Source organism: Mya arenaria, chromosome 7 (genome assembly GCF_026914265.1).
Source record: "Mya arenaria isolate MELC-2E11 chromosome 7, ASM2691426v1".
Lineage (NCBI taxonomy): Eukaryota > Metazoa > Mollusca > Bivalvia > Myida > Myidae > Mya > Mya arenaria.
Genome location: NC_069128.1, coordinates 4,313,895 through 4,336,952, shown reverse-complemented (window position 1 = coordinate 4,336,952; position 23,058 = coordinate 4,313,895). Strand labels below are relative to the sequence as shown.

Genomic DNA, 23,058 nt, shown 5'->3' with positions numbered 1-23,058 from the left:
ATAACAATATTTTTTTTGGTTTTCTCAGTGCATTGCTAAATTGGTTTGCTCACAAGAGCTCAACAGGCATATTGCAGCATGAAATTTACTGTAAGCTTGTATAACATAAATAAGCCTCCTCCGAAAACTCAGTGCTGCATACCTCTGTGCCAGCAAAGCGATACTTTCTACAAGTTACATGGTAAAAAATATATACTACTTACAGGTATATCCTCACGCTGCATACATGCTAATCATATGAATAAAAACATCTAACGTAACCCTTGTGGCAGACAATAATTTCTCCTTCTTTCTTAAAAAAGGCAGATTTTGCGCTAATAAAATAAGATTACAATCTTTGTGTTCTAACGGTTTGGATTAGTTTTTGTCCTAAGATGATGATTTGTGTGCTTGGATTTATGGCAAGAACAAACATCAAAGGCGGGTCATACCTTGCTTTGATTAATAATTCGAAGCCTTTGTAGGTATTTCGAAAGTAAAGGTGTGAAAGGATTTCTGTAATTGATATTAAAAAAACGGCAAAATAATAAAAAAGAAGTACATCTTCCAGGGTCCTTGTGCGTCTGAGACAACAGTTCATAAAGTGTTTTATATGACCTTTTTTATTATGTCAATAGAAGTATTTGCGTCATGGATTTTGGCTAATAGCTACAGTTTACGTAAGTGTATTTTACTTTTCTTATTTTTGAATAATTTTTGAAATTTTCCTTGTACCCTAAATCTCTGAACTTATTTACAACTTTTAATAATGTGACGTCATATTACAATGATATCGGCAGTTTGGTACAGGAAGGACTCATACACAGCAGTCCTTCAAAGATTGAAACTAATTTGATATCCTGGTGTGCACTTGGGTTTGGATTTTTAACATAAATGTGCACAGTTTAATATGCAAACTGAAATATAGCACACATACTAAATGACGAACAAAACTACACATAACACATACGTGGTCCAAATGCCTAACTATTTGCATTTATTTTCAAATACAAACAACTAAACATCTTAGATAGACGATATACATAATGCAGTATTTACGGGCGTATGTTATGAAACGAATGTTGAAAAAAATAAAATAAATACTAGTGAAGATTCAAGATGCAGTATACGATGATTCAATAAGAATTGATAAAATACAAACAACACAATAATGTAACACTTTTTGCTTTATTTAACGATTACATTTTTACCTGAATATTCGGCAATCACCAATTTCCAATGGGATCCCTCTGTTCGGATTGAATCGGTTACACTAGCATGCATACATATGCCTTTGTCAGTGCTCTGAATAAACACAATACATATGACGACAGTGTAAAAGTGAATACTTCGTAACCAAGAGAGTAGAAATACACACATGACCGAGGACATGAATATGACTTTATGTTTTAAAAGCAATATGCTTAACATTTATCACTTTCAATGGGTGTTTTGCCGACCAAAACAGCAAAACATACTCTTTCGTGAATATTACAATCTCTGGAAAAAAACTCCTTTTTTTGGTTTTGCTCCAAATTATCCAATTAATTTTCCCCCTATCCTCATGTCATACTCATAAATATCTGTGAAAAATATTGCTTTTTGCAAAAAGCCAATAAATCCAAAGTTAATTTCATACTAGATTAACATCTAAAAACTTCCTGAAAGGATAATAGATCGGTTTCTGATGGCATATAAAGATTGCGCAAGGTGAGATAAGGTTGTCAAAATCTGATTTAGTTATGTGGTATTTAAGATCGATCAACTCAGCGAATTATTTGGGAAACACCTTCACTATTTTACCGCATATATCAGCTGTTCGAATATTTTATTTATTTGTCTAACATCGATGATTATGTCATGGGAGTTTGTTTTTCCACTCTATATAATAAGGTAAGACAAGAAGATTGTTGAATATGCAGTTTTAGGATATAGCCATTTGTACAATTGAAGTAAAGGCTGTCAATAACATGAACGTGTTTCGTAGACAGGGAGAAAGAGAATGAACATTCGTGTCATCTTCGTATTAATATTAAGCAACGTAAGACAAGGTACTAGTTACTTATAGTTACTACTTACAATATAGGTTGCAGCTTTTGGAGCATTGCAATCTATAAGCTCACCTTATTTTGTGGCTTATGGCATTCATGAACACTATCAGCATCCATTGTGTCTGACAGAATAATTGGCAATACAGCATCAAACGAAGCACACATACTGACTATCAAGTGTGATTTGTTGAGAAGTAAATATAGTTTCCATTTGATTATCACCATGTTGACATTTTGGTCAACTCAATTCAGGAACAGTGTCCCCATTTTACGATATTGCAAAATTGCAAGAGACATACGGATTTTGCTTGAAACCAATTAAACCTCTGTCTTGGAAATCTCAAATAAATATTTTAACATCATGTTACTTTGACACGATAGTCATGAAGAGTGCTTTGTTTGTAGAGATTGATATTAAATTATACACTTAGTCCCTTTATATCTGCCTAAGCAAAAAGACTTTGTATAATAGTTCACAAAATAAAATACAAAACCCGACCGGTTATTTGTCTTCATTAGATAACCAAAACACACCTTCAATACCAACACAAACTAGACGAGCATTCACTCTGGCTGATCACTTGTCAGAAAGGCTGAACAATATAATGTTATCATAATAATATGTAAGTCTGGCATCGGGCCATTGTGGTTTCTGAGGAATACGTGAAGAGGTAATAAGCTGAGGAAAGTAAAATAAATACCTTCATTTTAACATCTAATATGTTTGTACTTTGAATATGCATTTAATAGATTTTAATTTCTATTCTAATTGAAATTTCCCCTGGGCTGCATTTGTTATCGTAAGTAATGACAATGAAACTCTAGGGTATAGCTTTACACGATTAGTTTATTAATAGTTTTGCAATGAATTCATTTTTCACAGAAGCTTCTGTGTTATTGTAACGATGTGTTCATTTTACAAGGAAATGAAGATAAGCATAAGGAATAAAAAAATCCATTACAAAAAATCACATCTTTTGAGAAAAGAAAAAAGAAGCACAACTCCTTGCTCAGGACTCAATTGACAGACAATTAGTATATCGTCACTAGTGTTTGAAAACGTCCGAGTACTAAGTAAGCATCAACAATGCAATGACAAACAAACATTGCTGGACACATTTGCGGAAACCCTTGAATGTTTTTATATTCAACCATCTATCTGGCGAAATCACTTAACATACTAACCTGACTGTGCACCACATGCCTCTTGACATAACTATTAATTTTAAAGCTCTGTTTAAAAGCTTACAATCATTTGGTGAACCATTTGGTGGCAAGGTAATTGTTTGTTGTGATTTAGGAAAGAGACGTCATTTTCATTCCAAGAAATTGCCAATATAATTTCATCTTTGAATACAATATTCATTGTGATTTAGTGTGTATTATTGATTGAAATGTCTTAAACTATTTCTTTGGGACTTTGACCAAAATCAAATTAAGAATACAACTGAACCTACAGGGAAAGTCCATTCATTGGACATTCAAAATAAACTCTAAATAGCTTTATTGATAAATTGTTGGACTTTTTAATGGCCCCTTTTGATGAACTCTGGTTTATAATTAAGGATAGTTGGTCAATATATATGGTACTTTTATTAATGATTTGGCACTAAGATCAAGCTCTGATTTAGAAACCTTTAACTTTTTAACTTCTCCCAATTAATGCCAGTTATGATACATAATGAACGCGTGTAATGTAAAAAGCAGACATGGACATTTTCTCTGGACCATCTATCTGGCGAATAAGCCACAAGATAACTAAAGGGTAGAGAACATTAAAGGGAAAAAATGAAGACACATATCTATAATATCTTTGACCAATGTGCCTACCATCGTTATTTCTATATCATGATTATGAATAAACATAATGACAGTGCTATCGAAAATTGATATATTATTATGGTTATTTTATTATATCTTTATGAACAGTGAAATATGTTAATGAAACCAATACTCTTTATTATGTCTAGGTTAACCAGAGATCTGCCAAGGAATTATCGCGTTTGTTGATTTACATGTTCCCCCTGTGACAATTGCATTGTTTCAAGAAATCGGCGCTTCTGAATAACCAATTGATCTTATGAACTACCCCGTTAATCGTGCTTGTGCAATTATTACCTCAAATAACAGATTGTGATGTATCATTGCTGGAAAGCCATTATCATATCTTGTATTCTCATTTCTTTAAAATATTTATTTTAGTTTAAATATTTTCTAATCAGTAAGCATTATTTTTTCAGAGCTTGTAGTATATATTTTGATGTTCTTGTATACTTTAGACGGGTCAATATTTCATTAAAATTTAAATCAATAAAGTTTCTTTTTAAGTTCGTTCTTTAACATTTCCCGCTTCATTTTGTATACCATATCTCCCTATTATCTGTACCCTAGAACACCACGCCATTGATACTGTAAATTTGTGAAATGAACGCGGAAACGTTGAATATTGCCACCAAAACAAGAACAACAACAACAAAAACAACAAAAACAACAAAAACAACAATGACCTTTATAACATAGACGATCAAAATATCGCAACAGCAAATGATTGCTACAATTTAAACACATCCCGTGAGGGTATCAACACAAACATACACCAAAGCGACATATTGAACTTATTAAATTCATTCATAAACACATGCGATATTGAAATATTCCGACGGGAACAGTGCTTATTTCTTTCATACATTTTAAAATATGATTATTCATAAGTAAATTAAATTAAATATCAGTTGTTACATTTTACATACATTTAAGTTAAAACACTACCATATTTTTTGTTATTATCAGGAGCCGTTTCCTAGGTGATATAGATTAATAATATATATATATAGTTATACTTTGGAACAATAGACGGCATTTTATACGATAAAAATAAGCACGAGGACCACGGGTTACTTTTAAAAGTTATAAAGGGTCGGCAGCGATGCAGAAGTCGATTGAGGGAGTAACATTTAAATGTTTTAAAGAATCAACTTCTGTTTTGAGGTTCAATATTTAACAAGTATGACTCATATATCCGATGCATCCTGAAAAGCTGTAATTAGAAGTTTTTTTCATTTTTTTACGAAAGAATATGTTATCAGATTTCCATTCAAAAAGCATTTACGTTTTCCCGAAAATGTTAGTCAAATTTATTGAAACTGTGTCTTATGGCTTTGTGTTAATTGCAGCTAATTTAAAAAAGATATATGCATTTTTGTAATCCGGAAATGAATTTCATCCACGAAATTTCATTATTTTTCTGAAAAACTTTCTTATTTGACGATATATCACCAAGATCTCGCAATACATTGTTGAATAGGTAGGGGCATCTTGACATAACAAACGAAGTACTAATGTGGACAGACTTTTCCGGAATAATATGAATGCTTTTTGATCCAAAATCTGTTAAGATATTTTTTTTGTAAAATTTGTTTACTCCTAACTAACCCAAAACATGTCGCCAAGAATTAATGTTCACTCCCCAAAAAGATCGTTCCTCAAAGCTAATTAAAACATTTTTTAAACATTTTAGGTTTTGACCTTCCACACCCACTTTTGCATCGCTGCCGGCCCTTAATGAGATTTATGAATGGACACTGTCTTGACAGGTTATGATTATGATAAATTCAATCTTCATTCATCGAATGCTTAAAATGAAAAAAAAGAAAAAATAAGGGAAGAAACAAAACAGAAATATCATAAGTAAAAACATCCAAGACGTTTGGTTCTGCTTGAAGCATCAATTAGTTTTTCATGGAAGTATAAAGCAAATCTGTGTGTTGTGACGTGTTCGTGATCTTGTTTTCTTTTCTTGTTTTTTTTTTAATGAATGAAATATCTACACGAATGGATATACTGAAAGGTAAGAGCTATTTGAAAGTTTTGATAAATGCTCGGCAAATGCACCAAGTTAATTTAGAACTCATGGATTACTTTATATCTAATATATATGGATGCGTATGGAAATATCTATTAATGTGCTTTAATTGTTGTAGCTACAGACAAGGAGGTAGTGGAAACGGTCTTCCAAATCTCTTTTTTCACAATAAGTTTCTTCATAAGGAGTATTATTAAAGCATCCTATTTTAATGCTAAATTTCTCCCATGGTTTTATTTAACAAAACTATATGGATTGTCTTGATGGGATCAGTTTAACGGTAGCTTCGAACTGTCCTTGACGACACGATACTCTTTCCCTTTATTTGAAATCGACAAATTGAATGGACTCTGACCAAGATTGAGTACATTGATCCAATAAAGCTCGTTTAATTTTGCTTCTGTTCTTGTACCGTATTGCGTGTTGACTTTCATACATATATGAATGTTTACTGAGCTGTCAAGTTTGTATCGGTAAGTGAAGCATTGTATTATATACAATGGTAAAATACTAATTATTATAACCTAAAATACATTTATTCCAATAATTGAGTTGAGTTCCCCGTACAATATAAACGAAGGTGTAGATTTGCTTGGATTTTGTGATTCTACATGAAAATGACAAGTGGATTCTCTCAATGCAATCATATTCCTCAATGCCATAGCGTAGAGTAAGTTTGGAAGGGCACTTCTGTTTGATCAGTTTAAAACAGTTAAAGCTAAATCAATAGGTGAATCTTATTGTTTATTCGTTTAAACACAGAAACTTTAAATATAAATGCTATTTCGAGGACTCCAAGAGAGACGAATATATTTTTGATCTTCACTACATTGTATCCAATTTATTCATATGTATTTACTATTTTGACAATGTTTTACTGTATTACTGTTCTACAATTAGTAGTTTTCTTTTACTTCACTTTGCAAAATACTATTTTGAACTTAGTTTAATATTTTGACCAAGTTGATGTTAGAGTCTGACACCAGGAAACAACTTAATTTTCTATAACCAGCAAACCGCTCAAATGATTGAATACAGTTCTATGTGAAAAACTACAGAAACAAGCTCAGTAGTTTAAACATAAACCCCGTTTAATAGCACAGGGTAATCGCCAAAGACATAGAACACAAAAACAAAAATTCACAAACATAATACAGAAACATAGAACAACAGCACAAAACTCCACAAACAACACAGTGCATACATACTATATAAAAACTAGGTATGTTTATCAAGGATTGTTAAGTATCGCCTTGGAGCGGTCAGTAAAATTTACTGGGGGTTTAAACCAGTTTACGTGCACAAACCTCACTCTTATCACAACAATCCTGAATAAAGTAAAACCGTAAAAGGTATATCTTATCAAAAACAAAACAAAAATTCGTCGAGGAAAGAGAGTTGTAAATCCTATCTCTACTTAACATATATCTTATCTCAATCTTCTTTCAATGTTTCAAACTTACTTCCTGGCTAGCTACATAGTAATGCTTCCTCCCAGCATGCAGTGTTATAAAATGAATATAGACATGATAGTGTGGTAGTTTTAGAACCTCATAAATGTTATTTTCATTCACAGTTTCTGTGTTTTTGTGCCAAAATGCAATGTTCCTATGTATTCGTAGTGGTAATTTCGTAGTCGCCTGGTGTACAGATGCTTTTAAGTATGTTACTGAATGGGATATTGAAATTTTATGTGATTTAAAGTTCAAAGTTTTTTGTATTGAACCACTGTAACGCAATTTGTTTCGAATAAGCAGAACATCCTGAAATTTTGAAAAAGTATCCAATGATCACTTTATTTTAAAATGTACAGAATTTCTCCTTTATTGCTTCCACTTCCAATTATAAATATTGAACCATAACACTGTCCAAAATATAAAGCAACTTTGAATATATACTTAAAGCTTTAAAAGCATGATGCAATGACAGCAAATTAAACCTAGCCAAATATTATGTAATCATTATCATGCAGAGTATTCAGAAATAAGATTCCGAATACCAAGTACTGATATGCTACACTACCTCAAATGAAGTTTCTTGCGCGGCTAATACGAGATGCTGTCAGTTTCGTTACTCAGAAGAGCAGACTGGTTCGAACAAGTTGTCACTGTGAAAAACATTAAAGGCGTGCATTCTTTAGCGGATATCCGATCTAAGTAGACATGATAATTGGTATTGTCTCCAGTCATGTATCTCTGTCATGAAACAAATGATATAAACTCATATTTGTTGAATGTATTTTATCATACAACTTATAACTGGGCGTTACAAGGGGCAAACAATTCCAGGCCGTGTATTGTCCTCATTTCTAGAACAGCATCTGTAACATGCAAGCGATACGTCTTATATGTTTACACATTAAGGTGTTTATACACATTTATTTTAGCATGATTGTGATGACAGATGAAAGCCGAAATGACTCACTCTCGATCTCGTTTCCTGGGTAAAAACCAATAGTGTCCGCTTTGAGAGGCCATGAGAAAGTACCGTGATGTGAATAGAACCCACCACATAAGGATGATAGGCGGATACATTATCCTTCACATTAAACTACATTTAAATTGCAACCTGATTTGTGTTGAGATCACAATACGTTTTTATCAATTGCAAACAAACAACGCAAACTGTGAAAACACATGCATTGTCCATTGGTGCTCCGGCAAAAAAACATTATCTTGACATTTAAAATGTTTTTGTTGTAATAAACAAAGTGCTTATTCTGAAATGATTGTTGGTCTCACGTGGTGCATAAACGAACATATACCATAAATTATAGATATACTTCTACATTTCGCATCGGCCATTCTGTTTCATACATTATATGCATTTATTTATAATAAATCCAACCGTTGTATGAGAGAAAACGTGACCTCATATAAAATCGACAAGATATATCGATATACTTGACTTAAAATGTTACAATTGCTTATCAGTTCGTGTAAAATGTCTTTTTATGAACAACTGTTTTATTCGTGTAACATTATAAAAAAAAAACATTAGTATAATTAATATATGTTTTCTTTCAATGGGATGTAATCACCGAAAGATCTAGAATTATTCACACTGTGTATGATATAAATATGTTGGCAAACATTGAAATATAACTGACGTGTTCCCAAACTTTTAGAGGCAAGTTTCACCTATTTGTAATATGCTTTGATATCCAACTTTGCAATTAATTTGCTTGTCAAGAGGTTTGTAATATTCAATCGTTTCTGTATGTATGTTATTTTGATGCAAGCGTTCACGAAACAGGTGTTATTAAAATGGGTTCAGTAATAAGAATCGGAATTGTTATCGTCTAGAAATCATGTGCATGATTGTCCTCTACTTCGGAACTGACTGCTGTGCTTCATATGCTATATTTCTCAAACGGTTAGTGTTAAGTGCTGTGATATGAGTGAGTGTAGTCATTGTGCGTAGGTGTTCCCCTTTACTATACGTTTGGTTGTGCAGATGGCGTCCAAGTAGATCTTCCTTCTTTCTGTTATTTTCTTCTGTGTCCATGTTGAAACACTAAAAATGTTAAATGAGAGTATGTAACAGTTAATTCTTCGTACATGTATGTATTTTTTATATGAATAACTGTTTAAGATCACATACACTTATATGAACGTTCGAAACATATATAACATCATGCATACAAATGCTGCTGGGGAAGATGTAAATTTAAGAAAAATAATTGCTTATTCCCTACGTAATATGCTTTACAACAGGAAGCATATCCATAATATTGAAACTTTGAACAACCTGCCAGCTTTTCTATTTTTGTTTATATCCAGCTGGTAACATGCGTTTCATTTCAGGAATACATCATTCGCTGATTGACTTTATTAACAAACTACACTCGTAAGATCATCGCCCAAAACAGTCATGTTGTACACCATTTTATTTGTCAGTTTAATGTACAAAGAGCTTGCAAAACGAAATCATTTTACTCAGATACCCGTCATGTTTATAATATATGTTTATGTTATGACAGGTGCATATATTGTTAATATATAACTGAACAGGAAAAGTAACAACTTAATTAAATTCTTGGACTTCCCATAAAAACCACTTTAATCGTAAGGTTGATATTTGTATTTAAAATCAGCACTTGTGTTTTACCTTTTTAGACCCTGTTGATACCATTGTTCAATGTTTTTGGAATTATCTGCAATTAGAAACTAGTGTGTTTTTTTGTAGCAAATAATCAATCTAGAGTGCGTGAAAATCAAAGGAATGATACACTAGGAAGTATTATATTTATAGACAAAGCCTCTGGCTGTTTCTGCTTTGAAAAAAACCAGTATGTGTTGTTCACCAGTGCGATTGCATTTACAAATGCGTCATTGTTGTTTGCCATTAATATAATTATTATCTATTGCACCCTTGCTATTATTTTCCGTTTTCTTAAAACTCGCATGTTCGCTTATATGTGTAAAGAAGAAAACTGTTCTAGCGCTTTCGATAGTTTGTGATAACTTTCTTTTATTATAAATTTTATAAGTATCAAAAGTATCATATGTTTTTTATCAAAATGATGGTTATCATAAAGTACACTTTTGTACGACTGCTCTACATGACATCCACATCGATGGTAAAATGGTCACGGATTATATCAGAATTATGATTTGTCTTATGAAAACATTGGGCAGTGCACAGATGACCATGAAGCCATATTGTACAACACCAGAAGCCATATTGGACCTTCAAAATTCACATAAAGGTGTGTTTGTAGGTTGATTAAATCACATTACATTGACATTATTCATCAAGGAATGACCTATTAAACATCTTTTTTGAATTGCCTTTAATTGCATACTTCTCATTCTGTTATTGGCTCATTTGTACTCGACGGAGCTTAAATACCTAGGGTTATTCGTGTTGCAAAACACCTGTAAACAGTAAGAAAATGTTATGAGAGAAGGAGGATAATTGTTTGTACAGTGCTAAATTTGACCGAATTATCATCAAAAGCTATATTTCACGAGTGGTGAAGTGAAATATATTGTGATATTACACTGAAACAAATTAAAAATCCTAATACTTTTAAGAATTATATAAGATGACAGTTAATTGATTTTAATTGAAACACGTGTAAACTTTTAAGCAAGCATAGCGTCCTTTTTGAAATGACGTCTTTGAAATGTTATCAAACCCCTGTGTAGGCTGATTGTTGATACTTTAACTGGCTGAAATTTCAATTGACTCAGAATTTTTACACTCATATAAAAAAACGAAGACCTAGAAAATATGACACTAAAATTTAAATTATTGCCACCTCGAAAAGGGCTTATGTACCACCGAAAGAAATAAGCACAAAACACATGTGCCTTATATAAACATATATAAAGTAGCAATATTTTCACTCGAATGTTTAGTGCGCACATTTTTATCCTACATGCCGTATAGAAACAACTTCAATGATAACACATTCGGTTTAATATTCATGCCCCCCCCCCTTTTCCGTTAGTTGTTTGGATTTTAGTAACATTGTATTTCGACCATACTTCACGGTAATAGATACTATATACTTTACAATATCAAGTATAGTTTAATACTGTGAACTTGGAAAAAAAGAATTTTTAATTTAATTAGCTGCTGGCTGTCCTTATCCATATCCTTAAAATGCAATATCTATAACTTGTATATGTGTTGTCTCGATGTATTTTTATGAAAATAATGATTAAACTTCACAGTGTTTATGGTCAGTAGTCCACAGAGAAGCGAAAGTACTTTGATATAAGTATTTGCCAGCGCTAAAGGTAGACGTTAAAGATGGGCTAAAACACGATGTTTTAATATTATATGCATGTAAATACATAGTGATTATACGCTTTTTGCTCCTGGCAACATTTTGCCCCAGCAATGCGTTAACAATTATTTTTTAAGATATAAACTACTGAAATGAGAAACAAATTAAAGTTAAAAAACAGGTTCATTTGGCTGTAGCTTATAGTTCTTAGGTGTGCTTTACCTTGTGATAATAATTGCAAATGTTACAATTTACTGCTCGTACAAAATATTTATAACTTTTAAATTGTTATTTATTAGATTGCGATAAACACGTGTTTGTAATGGTATAAAAATACGTTATTCATTATAAGCATTAATAGTTTCGATATTTATTTGCACCGATTGATTGAAGATTGGTTAAAAAGTGAATTAAGATTGATAAGAGATGAAAGAGTAGTAGAAAAACGATAGAAAGAAGTTGAAAGAAGGAAGATCGAAATGGCATTGTTGATGTATAAGATTAGGTTAGTTATGTTTATAAACGTTTGGTTTCACGAATGTTGTGTTGCACGTGACAAAGTAGTGTCTTGTTAGATTCATACGTTACATTTTTTATACCGAAGATTAGCTGTTGGAGAGACACGTTTTAAAATGTTTCTAATTGGTCGTTGAAATACTTTGTCTGAATGTGATAGAGTGGGAAAGTTAAAAGGTAAAGAAAGGTGTCCTCAATATGCCCAAATAGGCAATTAGGGGTATTGACAATATTAGTTGAGAATTGTTCCTTTAGGTTTCTGCAACGTATGCGCAGCCTTGCACAATGAAGGATACGTTTGCGATTTCCATCGTAGCAAAAACAAAACGGAAATGATTTGTGTTAATATCAAGTTTGTAATTAAAATATTGATACGGAAGAACGAACTTCTTCAGAAAGGGCATTCCATGCAGAAACAGTAGACAGAAGAAAGGAACCGGACAGCGTGTGAGTTTAACAAGAGATATTCCGTAAGTTGGATGAGTTACTTAGATTGTGTGATCATGTGAAGCCGACTCTTGATGGTATGAGTTCTGGCAAATACGGCGAGTAAGAGAGTTATACATCTTATAAAATAAGTAAGTTGTGATTTTTACCGCCTTTCTTATAAGGGTTCAAGGCGTGTCTCAGTGCATGTATTGGCTAGTGATACTCATCTTGTTACACAGGAAACAATTATCGCAGTTTCTTGTTGAACCTTTTCGAGACCAATATCGTCCGCTTGCGTCATGTTATCCCAAACAACATCGGCATGTTGTGATGCAAACACTTATAGTTTCGCTCAAATAAGTCCGAGAACGGTTTATTTGGACTAAAACCACAGTTTAAAGTCACGCAATAATATTTTTTCACTTTGTTAACAAACAATCTTTTAGCTTATACAATTAATAATTGTTGTTAAGGCCTCTAGAAACATTTGTTAAACATAAACCCGGTTTAATGGCACTGAGTACTCAAACTATTTAAATAATTATCTCCCATTGTGACGAGATACTCATAACAATTCTGAGATAGAAATGCCTTATGACAAAAACAATACATTCCACCCAGTTTCATACTAGATTAAAATCTAAAGTGTACCTGATAGGTAATAAGATTTCGATAATAAATGGGTTTTCTGAAAACATATAAATACCTAGTTGTAGGTGATAAGCTTGTCAACATCTGATTTAGTTTTGTAGTATTTATGATCGATCAACACAGCTATTTATTTGGAAAAGCCACTTAATTCTCTTTTTTTTACCGCATTATATCTTACAGCTTTTCGAATATTTTCTACATTTGACTGACATAGCGTAGTAAAAGCGGGAAAGAACACTGAACTTTAAACTTAAACGTAGACATACATTATTGTGTTTTTTTCGGTTAGAAAAGTACCATATACCTCATTAGCTCTACTTCTTTTATCGTTTATGACATTTCATTGATACTTTCAATATCCATTGACTCTGCAAGCCGGTTCCAAACTGAGGGCCGTTGACAATGTCACGTGTACCTTTGCTGCCAATACATACTGTGACTGTTTTGCCACACTTAGACTGTATTTCTTTCCACTCATCTACAAATGTAATTGCAATGAAAACTGTATTGTTTGCCTAAAGTGTTGAATGGCAAGAAAATACTTAACAAAACTATTACACTTTATTAGATATATTATGTTTCTTTGTAGATAAGCTCCGAATTCAATAGACACTGTAGTTCATATTATTTCTAGATGTCTAGAGGGTTTTATTGTACAAGATATACATATCCCTTTTATATCGGCTTCTGCTACACTTTAATGATAATTAAAAATAAAAAAGAACAAAACAACAACCTATTACACATTTTTACAGTTAGTATGTTTGTACAAACTACGGAACGAGAAGTTTGTGTAAACCCTTAATGCCATCCATAATTTTTTGCACTTCGCTTGGAACCCTGCCTAAGCACGGTGCCTTTAATTAATAGTGAACATACTTACAAAATAAAACCGACCGGTAATTTGTCTTCATTTGATAGCCAAAAGACATCTTAAACACCATCAAAAACAAGAGAAGCTTTCGCATCGGCTCATTACGAGTCAGAAAATATAATGGTATTATATAATAAAAATCTTGCATTTGGCAATTGACATTTCTGGGTAATGTGAGGCGATTAAAAGTGGAGGAAACTTTAATAAATGTCGCGATATTTACACATCAAATGTTTGTTAATTGAACATGCATTTAATATATTATTTTATTTCTATTTTAATTGAAAATGCTCAAGGGCTGGATTCGTTTTCATGAGTAATGATAATAAAACTCTAGGGTTGAGCATAAAAGAATACTTCTATTAACAATATTCCTCTGAAATAATTTTGCATAGGAGCTATGATCGGTGCAACGATGTTCCTTTTGCCAAAGAAATGAAGTTGATCGGACGCAGTAAAATTATTATATTACAAAAAGTCCACATATCTTGAGCAGACAGGGAAAAGAAGTAGAACTCCTGGATTAAAACACAATTGACAGTCTTTAATCACTAGTATTTAAAAATTGTACGAATACTAAAAAAGCAACATCCGTTAATCGCATAAACATTGCTGATCACCTATCGGAAACACCTGCTTGCTATTGTAATTGTATAAAACTATTATTTATAAAAAGTCACCCCGTTATTGTCTTTTTCTTTTGTATTATATCAAACTAAAAGCACTAAACATGACTACCTTACTGTCTCCAAAGGCCTCTTGTCAAGACAATTGATTGTGACGTTTGGCTTCAAGGCTTATTTAGATGTGCTGAACCATTTCTTGACAAAGATAATTGTTAATACAATATTCTTTGTAAGATATTTTTTTATAATTTAGCAAAAAAAAATCAATATATAAACTTCGTTTATGAATGACCCCTTTAGATGCAATAGGATGTACAATTGTAGACGTAATTATGAATAATTGACCAATGATCATGGTATCCTTGAACACGCAAAGAAATCGTGTTCATTATACAAACGTTCACGTTTTAACTTCCGTCATTCAAAGCCATGACTACCACTTGATGATAAAAATGGCATAAATGGCATATATGACTGCGTGTAATGTAACAAACAGACATGGATATTAGAGAAACATTAATGGGTTTGGAAACTATTGTAGAAAAATATCTAAACATATTTCACCAATGTACCTGAAATCGTTATTTGTCTATCATTATTACGAACAAATAAAAATACAGTGCAATTGCAAATTTCTTTTATGTAAACAAACAGCAACAATTATACTAATACTACTTGTTAGTATTTAAACGAATAGTAGTAAGACTTTAAAATTTGTTAGTATTTATATGCGATATAAGACGTATAGTAAGACTTTTTGTTAGTATGTATATTTATGATAGTAAGACTATTAAGTCTTGTTAGTATTCATAAGGATAGTAGTAAGACTTTTTGTTATTTTTTAAACGTGTAGTATGACTATTTGCTGTTATTTTTATGTATAGTAAGACTATTTTGTTAGTACTTATAAGTGTAAGGTATGACTCTTTGTTAGTGTTTATATACTGTCATGTAATATTAATTTTTGGTAGTGGTTAAAAGTGAAGTATGACAATTTTTGTGTATTAAAATGCATAATGGTATGCTTATTTGTACGTATTTATGCGTGTAGTTCATGACTTATTGTTTGTAGTTATACTTATAGAAAGAATATTCATGCGTAAAGTAAGCCTTTTGCAAATGATGGGACAGGCTTTTTACTTTAAACATATCCGTCAACCCAAATGAAACAAAAAGTAGAACAATTTAAGGACTTTCCTTTGTCATGAATGTATCAAATTGTTTTAAGTGTTGTTTTTTTCAGCAAAACAGATCAATTTTAATTCTAAATAAGTACAATAGACAGCATAGCGGAAGTTGCAAACGCCTCGTTGTGCCTTATGTTTTGTTTTGGAATGCTATATTATTAATAATGTTTCAAGTGCTCAATTAGTTTAAAGCCAGTATGAAGAGATTAATTAAACCAACAATCTTTATTATGTCTAGGTTAATCAGAAATTCGCCAAGGAATGCTCGCGTTAGGTGATTTGCATGCTTCTCAGTAAAAACTGCATTGTTTCAAGAGTTCAGCAGACCGACTCTCCTGAGTATGAAATGACAGCTGTTATACCTCTTTCTCGTGGCAAGCGCGAGTATGATATTTACTACATGTTAGAGAATGTGGCGAATGATTGCTTCATAGTCTTCATCATACATCCTTTCTCATTTTTTAAGTATTGAATTTAAAATATAAAATAAGTTTACTTTTTATAAATTTTTATAGATTAAAACCCGTTATTACTGATGTTCATGTATATTTTGGTCTCTGTTTCACTACAAATGGCCGGAATAGATAGCATACATGTTAAATTTGAAGGGATTTGTTCGTTTAAAGTTATCATTTGGTCATTTGATGTTGCTCCTCTACTTTGTGCACCCTTGCTACTGCGAAGTAAACGCAGAAACGTTGACTAGTGGCTCTAACACTAGCCATACCATTGCTTCTACGAACGTGTCAAGTGAACGTAGAAATATTGATTATTGGCACCAAAAACACAGAAACTTAGGATGGAGGTAGCTCTATTTTATACTATTTTATACTCGAGCAGTCCGTTTTGCGTTAAGCCCTCGATTTATGAGGTTCTAAAACTACAAGTTGATCATCTTTGCGTGCGTTTTCCTTAAATCATAAATATGCAGATTTAAATAAGATCTTCTCAAACTACCACAATATCATGTTTATGTGCATTGTGTTTCAGTTTACCCTGCGAGTAAGTTTCATAGCGTAGATCGATTGGATACCGATGAAAGAAGAATACGATTGCCACAAATAAATATTAGAATTTCGACTCGTTTTTCTTTTTATTTTATCGACGGCTTATATAACGTCTTTAGGTATAAGTAAAACAAAAAGACATATAATAATATATGATTCACATCATTGCTAGATCTTTTATACTGAGCATTAAACGACAACATACTTGCTACTCAATTATTAAGGTATCCCCCGGCAAGCAATTATTTTATACTATTATACAAAAAACACTTACATATACATTTTAGTATAGCAAACAATTTGCATAGGCCCAGTTCCGTCACTATAATGCAACTCGAATTCATCTTGAGTCATGCTCCGTTGTTAGGTGCAAACAATCAGACGATCATTGGCTTTCTATTGCGATTCATTTGTTCATTTAGTGGCAATGTATACATAAATGCAGTTTTCGATTTGCTATAAAACCTTATTATTATATAACGTCTTTGATTGGTTAACATTGAAATAAGCTGGAAAAGATTTTATTGTAGCTTTGTTAACAGATGTGAATGTATTGAATTCCAAGCATAAAACATTGCTGAACATGTGTTCTCAATACCAAAGCTCCAATCTGAAGCTCATGTAAAACCTACCATATACCTCATGTCTCTTGACCAGGGTTTGCGAACAAATGTTATTTTTATTGATTTCTTATAAATAAAAGGTGTAGTATATGTTTCCATATCTATTTCTTTGAAACAATTCTCGAATACAAAAGGAATACGTTGAAACAACTGAATGGCTCGCTGAGGGGGAATAATGGTTAACGAATATAGAGCAATTATGGGTAGGAAAAAAGTCTTGAATGGACACTTTAATAGCGACAAATGCATTGTTTCAAGAGTTCTGTTTTAAGTATGAAATTGAACGATCAGCTTTCGTAATAGCTCTAGGAATGTTTTCTTCATATGACTGAGTGTGGATATTCAATTCTGGATAGTCTTTACTGTATTCTTTTTCACTCATTTTTTATTTATTTTATACCCTTTTATATATGTTAAGAAAATGTGTGTATATATCTTTTTACATATCACTTAATCTATCATCATGTGTTAATAACGTTTCTTGTTAACTTTAAAACGCTATATATTTCTACAAGAGTTTGAATTGTTGTCAAAAAGTAAGAAGTTTTTTCACATAAACAGATTTGTACATTTGATTAAGCGTATCAAATCGTTGAACTAATGGAAATATTGTACTCTAAATATTTCAAATAAATGACATTACAGTTATGCTGATTTAATGACTTCATTTTATCTTCTGTACGTCACAAATCCAATCATAGTTTCTTGAAATATTTGAAAATTGAAAAAAAACAGACAAGCTCTCAACCTATTCTTAAAACTTTTATTCTATTCTTCTGATTTTTTGGTGTATTTCGCGTCTTAGAACCTCATAAATGTTATTTTTATTCAGATTTTCTGTGTTTTCGTGCCAAAATGCATTGATCCTCCGTACGAGCAGAGAATTTGAAGTAAGATGTGATTAAACGTTCGAAGATTTCAGTATTGCAAACATCACTGTAATACTTGTTTTCCATACCCCGAATAACCTTCATGTTGGAAATTTATTTTGAAAATGATAAAATGATAAAAAATAATATCTAAAGAATGTCTCATTCATAGCTTACACGTACAGAAAGCTTTGATAAACTTTAATCATGATCAACATATACATGAAACTATGAACATATACGTAAAGCTTTGAAAGCATGATACATAACAAGAAATCAAATTTAGGCAGATATTCGTCAGTGATAATGATATAGAGTATTCAGAAATACCATTCAGAATATCAAGCAATGATATGTTAGACTACCTCAAATGAAGTTCCTCGCGCGGTCAATACGAGATGCGCGGTTGAGCAAAGCACCTTTCGTTACATACTCTGACGTGCAGTACTCTTCATAAAATCATTTGTCACTGTAAATACATGCAAACACCACAGGTCTGCATTCCTTGGCGGATATCCGATAAGCGACAAATTAATTGATATTTGTTTCCAGTAAGGATTCTCTGTCTTGAATCAAATAAAGCATAAACATACTTGTCGATGGTATTGTCTTTACAAACGCATTAACGAGCGCTACAATGGGCTAGCAATTTAGCAGATATGTCTGCTTTTCTTCTCATTTCTAGAACATCATCTCTTTGTTTTCGTTTACACTTGAGTTGTTTTATTCACATGAATTTTAGCTAGATTGTGAAGACAGCTGAAATTCGATACGAATATTGATTGATATCGTTTTTCTGGGTTTCAAACAGAGTGTCCACTGTAAATGACCATGAGAAAGTGCCTCTGGTGGAGGATACAACCTACAACATAGTGGATGCTAGTCGGACACATAAGCCACGGTACTTCTTTCATCTTGAACTACCTACATTTTATTGTCGATTGATTAATGTTAAGAGCACAATATCTTTTTCATCAATTGCAAATTGTCATCGCCTTGTGTGAAAACACAATAGTGCTCCAAACACTTGGTTCAGTGCTATCGACGTAAAAACCATAATCTTAAAATTTACAACATACTCTTTCTTTAACAAGGGTTTTGTTTCTTTTATTTACATAGCGATTAGGATGATTGGGAAATTATTGTTGGTCTAACATCAATCAAATCCGAAAATATGTCATAGATATATTTCTCCATTTCTTAACGTCCATTCATCATGCTCATGTCTGTTTTAAACATTAAATGCATTATTTGAGGTATACAATAACTTGCATTCCTACCGTTGAGAGCAGTTTTAAAACGAAAAATAATTGCACAACATATTTAAATATTGTTAGAAAATGAAAATATTAGTAAGTTAGTGAAAAAAATCATGAATAACTTTAATTCGTGTAGCATTGCAAAACTATTTTATAAGGATGCTGACTTTCCATGGATCCCGTATGAAGTTATGCTTGCAATCCATTGGAATGAAAAGTACATCTTCCAAAACGTTAAGAGGAAATTATCTCTCCACCAAAATGGTTCACCAATTTGTAATATGCTTTGATATTCTCTTCACAATTAATTTGCTTGTCAAGAGCAATGTAGTGTACAGAGTTTGTTTATCGTTCATTTTGATGCAAGTATGGCCGAAACTGGTCTAAGAAGAGGGTTAGCAAACATTTGTAATCGTCTAGAAATCATTGGTATGCTCGTTCTTTTCGACCGTACTGGTTAATAAATCGCACCTTCGTGACATTCCACGGCCTACTGGCTAGATTCCTTTACAGCAAATATATTTCTCAAAATGTTATCTTGTATCTAATCATAGTGGGAACTTCTGTGTTATGAGGGATTGAAGTCATTGGGCAGAGCAGTTCCCTTCATTAAACAGTTGGTCGTAAGTTTGACATCAAAGTAGTTCTTCCATCTATGTGTCATCTTGTTCTATATGTATGTGGTCGTTGTTCCTTCTCACCGGAAATGTCAAATAATTGTACATAACATTACAATGTTCGTACATGTATGTATTTTCTAAAATGAATAACTACTTAAGATTACATTCAACAATATGAACGTTTAACATTACACCACGTTGACCTATGCTACTTAGGACAATTTAAAATTCGAAGAAAGAAGTGAATATTTCATATTTCTTACGTTACATGTTTTATTACGCGAATGTCTATATATGATATTGAACATTCTAATGCTGAATTAGTCTCCGTTTTCCAGTTTTAATCTGAAAATCAACGTGACATTGTTTTAATCTTTATTCTATATCCCATTGGTAACATCTATTTCATTTCAGTAATTTATCATACGGTAATTGATTTATTAACACATCGCACTCGCACGATTGTTTTCTTAACAGCTATGGTGTAAATCATGGTTTATGCAGAGCTAGGATGCAAAACAAGATGAGTTTTACAAGGATACCAGTGATCTTCGAAGGTTCATATAATTTTGGGGTAGTATATAATATTCAACTTATGTCCATACATAATGGACTTCATTCACTCTATTGGTCAGTTATTTATAGCAAGTCATCCGATTAGCTACATCGTTCTTAGTTCAAATTGAGACCAAATTTGAACACCAGACCAGGTGACACTAATATCAACTTTTTTGAGAATAAATTGTGGCGTTTGAAAAAAAACAACTGCATTTGTACGGTTGATCTTTAAAAATCTCTTTGTTAAAAATAACATATCTTTACTTATTATTTGTTCAATGTTAATGGAAATACTTGCCAATTTTAAACTAGAAGATATTTTTTAAGAACAAACGATCAAGTATGAATGCATGGGAATCTAACGAATGGAACAATAGGAAGTTTTGTATACACAGACAAAACATATTGTTCATTCAGTGATATAACAAGTATCAGTTGCTCAGCAGTGCGAATTCAATTTTGTCCTGTGATTTCATCTAGTACAATACACGCACACATTACAAATGCGTCATTGGTATTTGCTTCCTCTACAATTAATGTCCATTGTTCATTTGTTGTTCCATATCTTCCAATATAGTATATACGCGTATTTTTTTAAAAAGTAAACGGTTTTAAAGCTAGCATCGATAAGCTATAATAAATGTTTGTATTTATTTTTACTAGTAGCATAAGTAAAGTTGTTTTTACCAAAATCAAAAGCTAGAAACAAAATGCAACCTATAATACGCTAAACGTCATCAACAGCGAGGATTAAATAGGCTTGAATATTTCAGAACTATTTTACATGTCTTTCATGAAATTTTTGATAAGCATGAACTCATATTGACATTTTAAATCGTCAAATGACTAAAAGTTTTCAAACACCGATAAACCGCAATACTTTAACATTTAAACCTTTAATTAACAACGAGAATTGCAAAGCCAAACACTTTATTCCCATCGTCTCAAACGAGGCTACTTCTCAGGTTTTATCTTTCATCGGCTCATTACGTTCTCCATACAGCAATTGTACTCCGGCTTATTGTCGACGCAACGGGTGGTTCGACTCTTGAAAAATGCATAAACTGAAGTCCTCAAAGTCTTTGCCTTTGGAATGCCTACTCTGTCAATATCTGCATCATTCTCGTTCCCATCGTTTTCTATGCAAATTTATAATACCTTTATATTACTTAAATTGTAGCGATGAATTGGCTGGTTATAAATACTTTTCAGAAATGTATAATCATGAACGTTATGACTACACGTCTTTCTGAATAAACTAAACTATCAACTTAAGGAAACACGACAAGCTCTAAACATATTTGTTGAACATTTGTTCTGTTCTTCCGAACATTTTATGTATTTTTCGACTTCACGTTTTCTTACTTTGACACGGTAAAATAGTAAATTCGAAGAATAAAATTATGTCCTACTCCCTTAAAGGTTAGAACTATATATATCAAGCATGCCAATATATAATGTGCATCGAAATTATACAAAAAAACAAAACAGTATTGCCTAAGCGTCAATGTGTAGGGGCACTATTTTTAACGTTAAAAAACCACCATTCTTGCATTTGTATGAATTGTAGGTATTATATACAACTGATGATCAATGACCATTATTTTAATAGTATACCGCTTCAACCGGTTGTGTTAATGGACATTTACAATGATGCAGTTACTCTTGTTGAAAATAATATGACTAACAAATTAAAGGACCTCTCTTCATGACGCCTGCGATGTTTGTGATGTGTAATCAAACAAACCACACATAATCCCTTTATATTGGTTTCTGGTGCTTTTGAGTTGCAAGTTAATACTAAAATATCACACATATGTTGTAAGTACATAGCTTATGATCAAGAATTCGGTGTAAAGCTTTTCATATTATATATTACTCATTACACTTCGCTTGAAACCCTACTTAAGCAAAACGACTTTGTTTAATATTTCACGAAATGAAAATACAAAACCCGACAGGTAATTTGTCTTCATTTCATAGCCAAAATACATCTAAAATAGCATCGAAAACTAGACGAGCATTTGCATCGGCTCATCACTTGTCAGAAAGGCTGAATAATATAATGTTATCATATTATGCAAGTCTGGCAACGGGCCATTTCATGATCTGAGGAATACGTGAAGTGATAATAAGTGGCGGAAAGTAAAATAAATGCAAACAGATTAACACTTAAATATTTGTTTCTTGAATATATATTTAATACA

The 23,058-nt window shown here is 32.2% G+C and overlaps 1 protein-coding gene across 1 annotated transcript in view; it reads left to right on the top strand.

Annotated features, from left to right (window-relative positions):
* Positions 1 to 218: 218 nt before the first annotated feature.
* The window catches only part of LOC128240333 (innexin unc-9-like), a 361,166-nt gene continuing 338,326 nt past the window's right edge, over positions 219 to 23,058 (top strand). The window contains exon 1 of the mRNA XM_052956941.1: positions 219 to 659. The gene's annotated coding sequence lies outside the window, so the exon portion shown is untranslated. The remainder of the gene's footprint in view (positions 660 to 23,058) is intronic.